Source organism: Schistocerca piceifrons, chromosome 3 (assembly GCF_021461385.2).
Source record: "Schistocerca piceifrons isolate TAMUIC-IGC-003096 chromosome 3, iqSchPice1.1, whole genome shotgun sequence".
Lineage (NCBI taxonomy): Eukaryota > Metazoa > Arthropoda > Insecta > Orthoptera > Acrididae > Schistocerca > Schistocerca piceifrons.
Window position 1 is genome coordinate 702,179,048 of NC_060140.1, and position 14,146 is coordinate 702,193,193.

The 14,146-nt window shown below is 43.6% G+C and overlaps 1 protein-coding gene and 1 pseudogene across 2 annotated transcripts in view; one reads left to right on the forward strand and one right to left on the reverse strand.

The window, feature by feature from the left end:
• LOC124787994 (tetraspanin-9) overlaps positions 1–14,146 on the reverse strand; it is a 538,570-nt gene that overhangs the window by 40,027 nt on the left and 484,397 nt on the right. The window lies entirely within an intron of this gene.
• Positions 2,935–3,052, forward strand: LOC124790434 (annotated as a pseudogene).

Here is a 14,146-nt window from a genome sequence, read left to right on the forward strand (position 1 = left end):
GCTCACGTCACAGTTTCGACGTGCACGGCTCGACTGGTGCCGTCAGAGGATCTCTTGGGAGGTGGAATGGCGCGCCTTGGTCTTAAGCGATGAAAGCGTATTCTGCATGCACATATGTGAAGGTCGTTTGCGTGTACAGCATAGATCTGGTGAGTACTATCTCTTGGAGTACGCACGTCCAAGACACGCTAGCGCCATCCCAGGCCTTATGGTCTGGGATGCGTTCACCTTTGGTCCTTCTGGAGTGGACGCTAACAAGTGCTCAGTACGTGCACAATGTTGTTTCAGATCTGTTCTTTTACCGTTTTTGCAAGAAGAAGGTGATATGTTGTTCCAACAGCATAACGTTCGCCCACACACTGTCCATGAAACTCTACATGCTCTGCAAGACGTGCAGTAACTTCTTGGTCTGCGCGATCTCTGGACTTCTCTCCAACCGAGCATGTTTAGGATATGACGGGAAGAGAAGTGACTCGTCAATCAACACCTCTTGCAGACCTACGTCAACAGGCCGACCGTGCGTTTCATTACGTATCCTAGAACAGTATTCGACATCTCTATGATCCACTGGATGCCAGAGTCAGCACCCGCCGCGCTGCTCATGGAGGTTACACTATGTATTAATATGGGTGTTTCAGCGTGGGTCGATACGCGGTATCTCGCAGACGCTTGTGCTAATGATCTGAAAATATAATAATTTCATGCACTCTACCTGCACTGTTGCATCAATAAAAAGGTACATTAATTTTTTTTCCTGTAGTGTATTTTAAATCGGTTGTTTCAGATGGAAACTGTTTTATTCCTCATAATCTAAAAGCTACGAAATAATGGTTGGTTGCGACGTAATATATCACACTTTTCTGCCAGTGCATAAAACTGCTTGGAATTATCCATCTCTTTCCATATTTGTGACGAAATAAATTCTGGCAAGGCACTGGAATGAAATAACGGCGACAAGAGAAAATTTGTGCTGTACTGGAATTCGAACCCGCTTGACGAGGGCGGTCGCTTTAATCGCACCTGCTCGTTCAGCACCGCTCTCCGTCCGACCAAAATTCCCAGGTTTTCCCGCACTACTTACATAACGCCTTCTGTCCACAATACTCATTGCTCGCCGCATCCTTTCTATACTGAACTTGTCGTCTTTGTTTTATCACCTTTCTCCGTGTGGTTAAGTTTTCATATTTGGTTTGTCTTTCACAAATTATCTCCAGCTTTACTAGCTTTACTAACATCTATTGGAAATAGGAACCTCCTCTCATTCACAGTAAGTCAATAGGTTTTATAGAGGATAGCTTCCATGAACTAAGCCTTGACTGTCGCATGTCCACATGACCACCATTGTGTATCTCTGAGCGAGGATGGCTCTCGGTACTTTCTCTGTGGATGCACCTTAATTTCCGAACCCCTGCGAGACTTAGCACAGTGACACAAGCAATATAGATAATTGGGCAGTGGCGCTACTTACGCGTAACAGGTTGAGAATTTGGGTCGGACGTTACTCGAATCCAGTTGGCCGAGACGGCTGGAGCAACCGTTCTGGAGAGGTCGAGCATTCGGGTTCGAGTCCCGGTACAGCAAAAACCTTCAACCTTCACCACCGATTTATTTCAGTGCCTGTAGGAGGCTGATGGTCCTCATTTCTAAAAATCTCGTAGTCCTGGAAAGGCTGATTTCAGAATGCTGTTCGCCTTAATCTTTATTCTTTTTTTAGAAAATAAATTAAGGTATTTCAGTCGAAGTAAGACGTAAAAATACCTCAATTCCGACAACTAGCTTTACTTGAAAGACATTGTTTTAATTTCTATTAAGTAACTAAAACATCGATAATGGCAAGGATGTATCCAAAATTATCTTTATTAGTTTGATCACGAATATCTGAGAAATGGGGATGGGTAGAAATATGCGATCTGCTGCATAATGTTCATACATACCTAATTTTTTTTTTTTCAGGTTAGTTATTGACGAGAATGGCCACCTCCAACCTACGGCACAGTGTGTGGTGTGGTCGATAGAGACGAAACATGGCATCCAGGTCCAACGGAACTTCCAGACACGCACACTATCACGTCCGACTACCAGAGAGTGAGACACGAGGTTCAAGGGATCCGGAAGTGACATGAAGAGGACGAGTTCCACGCGTCCGAGAAAGAGTGATGCAGATGTGGAATAGATACCACAGGCATTTATACGGAGAGCAACCAAATCGAGCATCTCAACAATTGTAGCTACCACTAAACGTGGTGAACAGGGTACTACTCAAGGGACTGAAGCTTCATGCGTACAAGATGCAGCTGCTGGACGCGCTTCAACCTTACGCAAGGCCAAAGCGAAAAGCATTTACAACATAGATTCTGAGTTGCATCATCGATGACCCAGATTATCTGAAAAAGGCGAGATTCACGGACGAAGCTTGATTTTGTGTGCCAAGGAAGGCAAACCGACACTAATGTGAAGATCTGGAACATTCAGGACTCCCCACTTTCAAACGGAAATTGTGCACACTAGTCAGGAGGTAAATTTGTTGTGTGGTCTGTTTCTTCTTCTTTGCAGAGGCGTCGACAGTCTCAACTGTTTATCCGGACATGTTGGAACAGTGTGAATTTTAACAGGTTGAACAACTGCAAACCTATGTCATGTGCAGCAAGATGGTGCCCCTCCTCACTGGGATTCTATGGTTGGACGGCATTCCCGGGTAGCTGGACTGGCAGAGGATCCATTTCCTGATCCCCAAGGTCTCCAGACGTAACCCCATTACATTTTTTTTCTTAGGGTTTTGTGAAATATGCTGTCTACCAAACCCTAGTGCGGTACCTGCAGAAGCAGTGAGTTCGCATTAAAAGCAGAAGACACACACGTTAATGAGGACATTCTAGGCTGGACTTGAGAGGAAATGAAGTACCGCTCAGATATCCTGCGTGCTACAGATGGAGCGCCAACAGCCTTGCCGCAGTGGTAACACCGGTTCCCGTCAGATCACCGAAGTAAAGAGCTGTCGGGCTGGGCTAGCACTGGGATGGGTGACCATACGATCTGTCGAGCACTGTTGGCAAGCGGGGTGCCCTCAGCTCTTGTGAGGCAAGCTGAGGAGCTACTTTATTGAGAAGTCACTTGCCCCTCCAGATCCGCATCCAGTGACGCCTGTGGTCCGAGGATGACACGACGGCCGCTCGGTACCGGTAGGCCTACATGGCTTGTTCGGGAGTAGTTCAGTTTAGTTTTTACAGATGGAGCACACACTGAACTCTTTTAAAAGGCTATTAAAACCTTAGGTATGTGTGAACTAATGCTGAAACTGCGTCTTTATACCTTCCCCCAAATCTGAAATATTCATGATCAATGTTGCAAATATCAGTTTGGAACAGTTAATACATAGCTAACTTTCATAGTACGTCGGCTACACGAAATGCAATTTCAGTTTCATAACCCTCTGACCAAACAATCATTTGACATACATCAAGACAACATTGTTTGATTTTTATTTTGACATTTTTGTAATGGCTTTTTCTTTGTGTTTTTTGTCCTTCCATTCTCATTCATCCCTGTACAATCTATCTCCATGTACAAAAGGCGTTGTCCTAACTGGCAAATCATTGCCCAGCCCAAACCACTAAGAATAGAAACTTGATATTGGGAGAGGGTGTTGACCTTATTCTGTAGGCATAGTTGTTGAAGATGTGATTTTTCGAAATTCCTCCCCTAAGAGGGTGAAATAGGGGATGAAGGGGTTTTTGAAAATATGTCACTATTAATTCAATTTTGAAGCAGGGACTAATTGGTATTTGATTTCTCGGGCAGCAATAAGGAAAAACATTTTTCAGCAATTGGGGAAATTTAACCCTGCAGGGTGAAATTTTTTGAAACAAATCATGATTAAAGAACTACTAAAGCATTTTTAAAGTCACATTTACGAAAACTGGTATCTGACTTCTTGGTTGGACATAAAAAATACGTATTTCCATGTTTTTGGAAAATGAGCCGTTAGGGTTATAAAACAGGGGATGAAGTTTTTATAGAAACATTTCCTTACGAAAGTATTTTGGAAACTAAATCTCTGAACATTTGTATTTCTCTTCTCGGCTGGAAATTAAAAAAAAAAAAACGCGTTTCAGTGTTTTTTGAAAATTCAGATTTCACGAAGATTTTTCATTACGAAAGCATTTTTTAAACTAAATGTATGAAAATTTGTTTTTGGCTTCTTAGTCGGAACTAAAAAATTACGTTTTTCATCGTTTACGGAAATTCGGCCCCTAAGGGCCTGACTGATTCACTGACTCATCATTGCCTACCCCAAACCACTAACGACAGAAACTTGAAATTTGGAGAGGGTGTTGACCTTACAGTGCAGGTATCGTTTAAGAATGGATTGTTCGAAATTCCAACACTAAGAGGTAAAATGGGAGTCATAAGGTTCTTTGAAAACATGTCGCTATTAAGGCAATTTTGACGGTAGAACTACGAAAGTTGGCATTTGGTTTCTCGGTTAGAAATAGAAAAGTATGTGCTTCAGCATTTTTGGAAATTCGACCATTAAGGGGTGAAATAGAGGGTGAAAGTTTTTTTAAAATAAATTATTATTACATTACTGATAAACCATCAATTAAGCTTCATCTGCGAATGGTTCTAATGGCTCTGAGCACTATGGGACTTTACATCTGAGGTCATCAGTCCCATAAACTTAGAACTACTTAAACCTAACTAACCTAAGGACATCACACACATCCATGCCCGAGGCAGGATTCGAACCTGCGACCGTAGCAGTCACGCGGTTCCGGACTGAAGCGCCTAGAACCGCTCGGCCACAGGTGCCGGCGTTCATCGACGAAAATTTTACTTCTTGGTTAGAAATAAGAAAATACGTGTTTTAGTGTTTTTAGAAATAGGGGATGAAAGTTTTTATGGAAACACTTCATTGCGAAGGCATTTTTGAAATTAAATCTGAGTGTTTGTATTGGACTTCTCAGTAAGAAGTAAGAAAAATACGTCGTTCAATGTTTTTTGGCAACTCAAGTCCTAAGGGGGGTGAAATAGGGGAAGAAGATTTTTTATGAGAATACTTCGTTATGCTAAAACAAGTTTTAACACGAAAATTTGTATTTGACTTCTAAAGAAATGTGTGTTAGGGGATGAAAGTTTCCATGGAAATATCACCACAAGAACTCTAAATGCAGGATTAACGACTACCTCCGACTCCAGCCACCAGAATCGCTTTTTGGTCCGAAGTACGTTCGGGGAAGAACATGGCCGCAATAAGGGAGAAAAATTTAGAAGAAGATGTTTCAATTTGTGAACAATACAAAAATTTGATTTAAAAAGATTCCAGTCAGACCATACTGTCCACACGGGCAAAGCAGCTGGCGCTAAGCTAGTATATTATAAACACGATTAGCATGCTAATAGAACTTTTAATTTGTGAGGGTTATCCAACGTCATTTGGATGCACTGAATTATTTGTATAATTGGCCATCAGAATAGCTTAGAATTAAATGAAACTTGATTCATAAGTCACGTCGTGATTGTGACGTAGATCTTGTTCGACTAAGTAGGTATGACGTCATAAGCAACTGGCATAAAAGCAGCAGCCTCAAGTGAAGGGGAGCCCATGGGCAGTTGTGAAGACAGTGTTGGCACTATATCGACGAATGCAGTGGAAAGACGCTTTTTCAGATGTGTACTGTTTTAGCCTAGAGTCAGTGAACCAACAATGAGGCAACGAATCGTTTCAGTGCTATGTATTCCTGTTTTTTGTTTTTCTACTGAACATTATAAATGTGGATTACCCGAAGTTTTTGTTTATTATTTACAATGTAATGGAATCGTTACCCTGCAATCCTGGACGACCAACAACCACAAGATAAGTACTCTGTATCTACAGAAGTTGTGTAATTGAGACTCTGATGATGGGGGCGACACACACACACACACACACACACACACACACACACACACACACACACGGGCGCGCGCGCGCGCGCGCGCGCACGCACACTGAGAGAGAGAGACAGAGACAGAGAGAGAGAGAGAGAGAGAGAGAGAGAGAGATAGATAGAGGGGGGGGGGAGGGGGGAGCGAGGGACGGAGACGGAAATCACGCTTTTTAGTGGTTCTAAAACATTCGATGAAAAAAGAGAAATTTAATGGAAATAATAAAAAAATTGTATATCAGAAGGCTGTGGCTGGTTGTACTCTGGCATAAAAAGGGTAAACCAGACCCTCTGCAGCACACCAAAATCTTCAGCTTGGAATTCGAACACTACACAAAATTTTAAAGGTTTACCACACCTGCCTCGTCACCAGCTATAACGCAGGACAGATTCCTACTTAAATTTACTTCTGTGTTCTCATCACAATACGAAAAGCATTTGGTAAAAATATGGCGCATAGCGGTTTGTAAGCCACGGGTATCACTTTCTAGAGGAGTTCCTGCTGCCGGGGTGGGATATTAAAGCTATCTGTTACGGAACATTGTCCCATTCAGAGGCAGATCGGGATTACCTCACCCCGCCGGAGTGACAGGTGCGAGGTACGCCACGGCTGACTTCACTGAGTGCAACTTACTGTTTCTCACTGCCAGTCATTCTTCCTCCCACAGTTGTTTCGCTCTCCGACTCCATGGCTCCACAATGAAATGACCCGGTGCGCTTCCTCCACGTTCACTCACCGGTTTATTCAAAGCCACCCGGTTTACTCACAAGAAGAGTTCCATTAACTACAGCCGGTTCATAATGGAAAAGGTTATCCTAATAAGGAAGTAGACCGAATACTACGCCCAAGAAGAAAGATTTCCAGAACTAGAAAATGAACAACAGTCGCCAACTGAGATAGTTCCTAATTTATTATCCAGAAGCTTCCGGATTACACTGGAAAAGCTTTGGCAAAGTATGCAATTACAACGATTTTTAAGCCAACCAAGTAAAAATATGAATTTCTTATATCTGTGAAAGATTTACGTCGGTCACAGGCGACCGCCGATGTGCATGGAATTCTGCGCAGTTGTGGCAATGTGCATGCACAGTGGAACCAGGAAAAGCAGTGTTATCAACCCTTTATCAAACACAAGAGGAAACGTCACTTTGGACAAACTGATAAGTTGACAGTAGCGCAGTAACGCGTTTTACGGTGTGGACATCACGAAATAAAATTTCATGAGGCTAGCGTTTTAGTTAAGACATTGCATTGCTGGGCACAATAACGTAAGTCAGCCAGATAAGTTTATAATGATTATTATAATTTTAACAAAAGAGAGTTAATTTAAATAAAGTGTGGATGCATACTTGGCTTAAAGGTAGAAATTCGCACAATCGATTATCTACAGTGAAAATGATAACACGTCAGAGTAAATGCAATGCCTCGAAGCTGAAAAATGGAGTAAAAATAACTTCGTGACAGGACTATCAATGTATGCCTAGTACCTGTAACAGTAATACATACATTTAGTATCGCGTGAGGAATCATGAGCCTGAAAAGTTGAAACCCCTTGAGCTCTCTACACAGCTGCTAGTGTTTCAGCTCGGAAGATGTCTCTTACAGACGGCGAAGAAATGTTAGTGTATAGTTGTGTGTGTCGATTCAGACGTCTCACTCCTTAAGTTTTAACAAGGATGTCTTACAGCTATGTTCAAAGACGCTTTGAAACATACGGTTGAAATAGTTAGGACATCCCATTCTCTCCCGTTTACACAGGATGACACCGCTTTCACACTGCTATACCATTTACAGAACAAACGTTGAAATGTAACTCAGGTTTCACTCTTTGAAAATTGTAAAACACGGCAGTATTTCTACTCGGAAGTTACCATCTTTGATACATGTGCAATCGAGCTACAGGCTCAACAAACATTTTGCTACAATGCGCACAGCTAAGCTGGTACCACTGTAGCGTTGAATCATTAATGCAGTGAGGTATGACACTAAACTGAAGCCGTGATAATAATATTGAGCTATCTCGTATAGCTTACTATGTGTGGCATCAGAATGGATAAAAAGCTTGTTTTCACGCCATGAACGTTGTCTCACCAAAGAAATCTTTTTTGTTTATTCTATGATACAGACCACCTAACAATCTAAAGACAACATTTCAGCCTATATGTCAGGTAAGGCAAAACTGAAGCAGCTCCGACTTTGAAAGTTTTCCACAGAAACAACTGGCTCCACTGATGAAGGACCTTACTGCTGCCCTTGCAACTGCCCAAATAACAATTTATAAATTATCCAGCTCCCCCACAGTACAGTAGTAACATTAAGAGAAGAACTGGGGCAACTGGAATCAAATATCGCCAGAAAATCGATTGGAAAACTAAAGTGCGCTGAAAACTTGAGAACTGATGCAAGGAACTTTAAGAACAGAACACCAAAGAAATTATGAAGTAATAAATAACTACAGTAGTCAAGAAAATCAAAAGATACGACGCCGAGATTACCAATTAAAGACAAAATCAAAATTTTCAATCCAATCAGGGGCTGTTCTGCCGGATACTGAATCAGAAAACCGAAACAGAAATTGAAAAAAAAAAAAGAAGAAGCAACAACTCGTTCCAGCAAAGACCTCTGGGAAACTGAAAAGAACTACAACAAAAGTGCAACATGAGCTTAAAAACAAATTTTCTAAGGATAGAATGCAACGGCTGGAGGTAACACTGGAAATGGGTCAGTGATGAGTGAAGGAAGCGAAGACTTGGACATCCACTGGCAATCATTTACAGCATGGCTTCTGGCCCTAATACCTGAACAGTCTGTGGGTGAGAACGTCCGAACTGTTTAGCACAACGTTTAAGATATGTAACATCAGTGAATGTATAATAGCTGCGAAAATTTATTTAGTATAGGAGGTGCAGTACCCGGAAATTACAGGCCAATAACATGCTTGTCCACCATGTTCAAGTTGCTGACAGAGATCATAGCCGATAAAATTCAGGACGTTTTGGAAGAATACGTCATACCAGTAGAACGAAAAGGTAACAAGCGAAGAAGGAGCGGCACAAAAGACCAATACATGGTAGACAAAATGATACTGGAAATCTGTAAAACCTAGAAAATACCTCTACATACGACCTAGATAGAAAACAAAAAAGCCTCTGACTCACTGTCACACAGTTGAGGCATAAAATTCCTGGAAACCATCGGGGTCAGCAACATCGTCAGGCAATTCACAGAAAATGCTATGAAACACTGGAAAACAGGACTCAGAAGGTTAGGACTAATTGATATCAAGAGAGCCATTTTCCAAAAGGACTCTTCGTCCCCAGACTTTCTCCAGACCATAACGCTCCCTCCTCCGGCCTGGATCCTACCGACGCTTGTTGCAGGGCCGTACACACCAAAGACCATCCGTTCGATGGAGTGTAAAACATGATTCATCTGAAAAGGCCATCTGCAGCCACTTAGTGCACGTCCAGTTGCGATATGGCGCGTAAATTACAACCTCCGTTACCCATGAACAGCAGTCGGCATAGGTTCATGAACCAGATCCTGCGCAGAGGCCTACAAGCAGCAACGTTCGCTGAATGATCGATGAGGAGTCAATGTTGGTAATGCGTTGGTTAATCTGGGAGGTCAGTTGCTCAACAGTTGCATGTATATTCGCCCGCAGCCGTCATGCACCCTTTGGTGCATCTCAGTTGCCTCCCCATCTGTTTTGGATGGCACCATTTTGCCATTCACGGTATATTTTAACCATGAAGGCACACGTACAGTTTACAGAATTAGCGGTTTCGTAAATGCTTCCGCCCTTGGTAGAAGGCCAATGATCATGCACTTCTGGACGTCAGATAAATCGCTCGGTTTCCGCATTACGACAACGACGGCACTGTTTACTGCGTCCGCCCTGACACGCTTTATATATCCATTGATAATGTAGTCACTTGCAATGTGGATACTGTACGTTGACGTTCAACACAGGCTGTGGTCACAATGTGGCTGGACCGTGTATAATCCGTCATTAGGTAAAAGCTTACGAGATACGCTGACATAGGTAATTGTTAATATTTAGAAGAAGTTATTAATATCGAGTCGGATATATAAGGCGGTGTGTAGGAACCGACATGATGTAGGGAAGGCATCAGAGTGGCATTCGCGTGCGGTAAATACGGAAACGTGAAATATGGCGACGTCGTCTCCAATGCCTCTAAACAGGGCCAACGTTTTGTTATTCTTTTCTGGGCTGCCGAAGGAGAAATACCAGAATACATCCATCTGAGAACGAAAAATGTGTATGCGGTAGCATGTGTGCCGGTAACCACAGTTGTGCAATGGTGTGCCAAGGGGTGCTGTTGCTCCATGATAAAGCACGTCCACAGGTGGCTAACATAAGTGGGAGAAACTCTAGCATTTGCGCTTAGTCCTGATCTCTCCTCATGCTATCATCTCGCCTTCGGTTCCTTAAAAACGGCATTGAAGGGTGGACGATTCCTCGGACGAGGATATGCAGCAGGCAATTACTGACTTCTTCACGCAGTAGGGGACATTATTTACCAAACTGGTATCTTCAACATGGTGCGTCGGTATGATGATTGCTTCAGTGCTAAAACCGATTTTGCGTGTCTGGCGTACCGATTATGGACTTTACGGTCTTCGAACGGAAACTTTTTGATGGGCCGTCATATAAGAACCAAAAGGTAATCAAACATCTGTTCAATATCGTCTGCATATTATTAACTTACATTGAGATTTTTGTTCCCTTTCTTCCTTTCTTCGACAATGTAAATTTGTTGTTAATGTTTCTCTTAGCAAACCAGAAACGAAGGCTGTACGGTCATCAAAAACAAAAATGTTGTAAGAAAAACACTAAAAGAATCTTAATAAAATAGGAAAAGAAAGAAGGAATACTAAACAACGTATCTCTCTACGTGTCGCTCCGAAAGAGAACGCGAAGATTATGCTAATTACAGCGCGCACAAGGGAAAAAACACGCATTTTTCCAGCGCTCAAATTGCGATCTGGAGGAAACGAAGCCCTAATGTGTGAGAGCAAGTACCCTCCTCCATACAGTTCACAGTGGTGTACAAAATCTAAATTTCGATGCAGATTCGATCTTTTAGAATGAAGTAACCTGTCAGTCCTTCGTACAAAAGCGTTACACTTCTAGGGTAGTGCTTAGTTATAAACTGTCCAGTCACTTTAATGTGACTTTAATTCGCCATCAGCGTACAGTAACACAGACAGTAGGTGAGCTGTGGAAGGTATATAATCAGTGCTGGGGGGATGTGGAGAGCATTGCAGTCGTCGTCGTAATGCGGAAACAGAGCGATCTATCTGAAGACCAAAAGGGCAGGATTGTTGGCTTTCAGGCCAAGAAGCATTTCCGAGATCGCTAAGGTTGTAAACTTACATGCCGCTATGGTTAAAGTATACCGCGTATGGCAAAATGGCGCTATCCGAAACCGGCGCCGATGCGACTGAGCTGCATCACTGGCCATAGATGACACGAGTAAACTACGCAGTGGACATTTATACGGGCGAATAGACGTGCATCGTTCGAGCAAAGGACTATCCAGATGAACCAAGGGGCTAAGTGGAAAGTGTCTTTTTAACCACCGTCAAGAGAACGTTGATGCATATGGGCCTCCGCAGCAGGCACCTGATCCATGCATGCATGCATGCATGCCGACTGCTGTTCATCGGCGACGAAGGCTGTAATCTGCACGCCAATACCGCAACTGTACGTCGATTGAGTGGCGGTAGATGGCCTTTCTGAGATGAATCACGTTTTATGCTCCATCGCACAGAAATCGAACACCCTCTAACAATGGTCGAAAGGGTGCAGGACGGACGAGGAGGATCTGGGGCATGTTTTCGTTGTGTTCCCTAGGTGATCTCGTCATTCTGGAAGGCGCAATTGATCAACAAGAGAATCCATCAGTTGTTGGCAACCACGTCCATCCCTATGTGCAGTTTTATTTTTCCACGGCACGACGACATATACTAGCAGGACAAAGCAACGTGTGATACAGCTCAAAGAGAACCTGTGTTTACCGTGCTTCTCTGGTCGCTAAACTTTCCAGTTTTAAACCTTATCGAGAATGTTTGGGACCACCTCGATTGCAGTCTTAACAGGTGGTTACATTCATGTGACTGGATAGCAATGATGAGAGGATGGTTATTTATTATTTTTATTTTTACAAGCCGTAACTAACGGACTCTTGCATCTATTTCTCTCCTCCTCACTCCAACTTTGCATTACAAAAGTAAACAAGAATGATGACATGCGTAAATTCTAATGGAGTTCGTGAAGGGGGTGGAGGGGGTAGGGGCAGAGGTGGCGAAAATTTGTTGCCTTCGCAGATAAATTGTTCGGAAGACTGTGTAAAGCAGTATTTATTTTCCCAGTTGGCCGCCACAGCGTTGGGAGGTCCCTGGCGGCCCACCGAGCGGCCAACAGCAGGTACGCAGCGGTCGCGGACTAGACTAGATTTATGCGCCGTCCACTTTTTTAATATCGCAGGCGGCGTCGCCACACGCGCTGCTTAACATGCAGCGGGCTCGTCCTCTTGCAGAGGCGACCCCCGGCATTCCGCCACTGCTAATGGCCGCGCTCACGGCCTACGCTAGCTGCCGTCTCAAATAGTCGCCCGGTTTTTTCTGCACACTATGGTTCCCGGGGAGACTTCTACACATTTGTGTTGGAACTTATGCATATTTTTCTGCCTACATTTTATCCATTCATTCGCCTAAGCATAAGGTGTACGATTTTGCTTCCGCCGTTTTTTTCCCCAACATTTTAAGCTTTCAGAATGAGATTTTCACTCTGCAGCGGAGTGTGCGCTGATATGAAACTTCCTGGCAGGCAAAGATCCGGAGTTCGAGTCTCGGCCCGACACACAGTTTTCATCTACCAGGAAAGTTTCAAAAAAATGGTTCAAATGGCTCTGAGCACTATGGGGCCCTGGCGGCCCACCGAGCGGCCAACAGCAACTAACAGCAACCAACAGCAACTAACCTAAGGACATTACACAACACCCAGTCATCACGAGGCAGAGAAAATCCCTGACCCCGCCGGGAATCGAACCCGGGAACCCGGGCGCGGGAAGCGAGAACGCTACCGGACGACCATGAGCTGCGGACGGAAAGTTTCATTTGATGCTTTAATGAAACAAATTGGTTACACATATATCATTCAAAGTATTTTCCATCGCTGACCACTACTTTCTCCCATCTTTCGGGCAGTGTACGAATCTCGCGTCGAAAAAGTTGTTCATCATTTGAAGCGATCCACGAATCGATCCAATTTGTGACTTCTTCATGAGATCGGAAGTGTTGGTCAGCAAGGCCATGCGCCATTGATCTAAGCAGGTGATAGTCAGAGGGACCAATGCCTGGAAAATACGGCAGGTGGGGTAGGACTTCCCGTTTTAAAGTTTCCGAGTACGTTTTGACCTCTTTTGCAACGTGGGGTCGAGCATTGTTGTGCTGCAAAATCACTTTATCGTGCCTCTCGCTGTGTTGCGGCCCTTTGTCTCTTAATGCTCTGCTCAGACGCATTAATTGCGTTCGATAACCAGCACCTGTGATTGTTTCACTTGGTTTTAACACCTCACAGTACACGACGCAGAGCTGGTCCCACCAAATGCAGAGCATGATCTTGGAGCCGTGAATATTCGGTTTGGCCGTCGACGTGGAAGCATGGCCGGGATATTCCCATGAGTTTTTGCGTTTAGGGTTATCGTAATGAACCCATTTTCTTCTCTGGTCATAATGCGATGCAGAAATCCCTTCCGTTTTTGCCTCTGAAGCAACTGTTCACAAACACACAAACGCCGTTCAACGTCTCTTTTTTTCAGCTCACGCAGGAACCAAGTTCCTTCTTTCTGAATCATCCCCATAGCGTTGAGGCGTTCTGAAATGGCTTGCTCTGTCACTCCCGCTAATCGTGCCAATTCTTCTTGAGTTTGAGGAGAGTCTTCACTCAGCAATGTCTCTAATTTTGCATCTTCGAAAACATTCTCTCTTCCATCAGCATGCCGGTCTATGACGTTAAAATCACCGTCCTTGAAGAGTTGAAACCACTCATTACACGTTCTTTCACTAATAGCGTCCTTACCATAGGTGTTTGACAGCATTCGATGAGACTCAGCCGCTGTTTTCCTCATAGTGAAACAAAACAGTGACACGTCCAGCAAATGACGAGAATTAGGCTCATAAACTGACATGT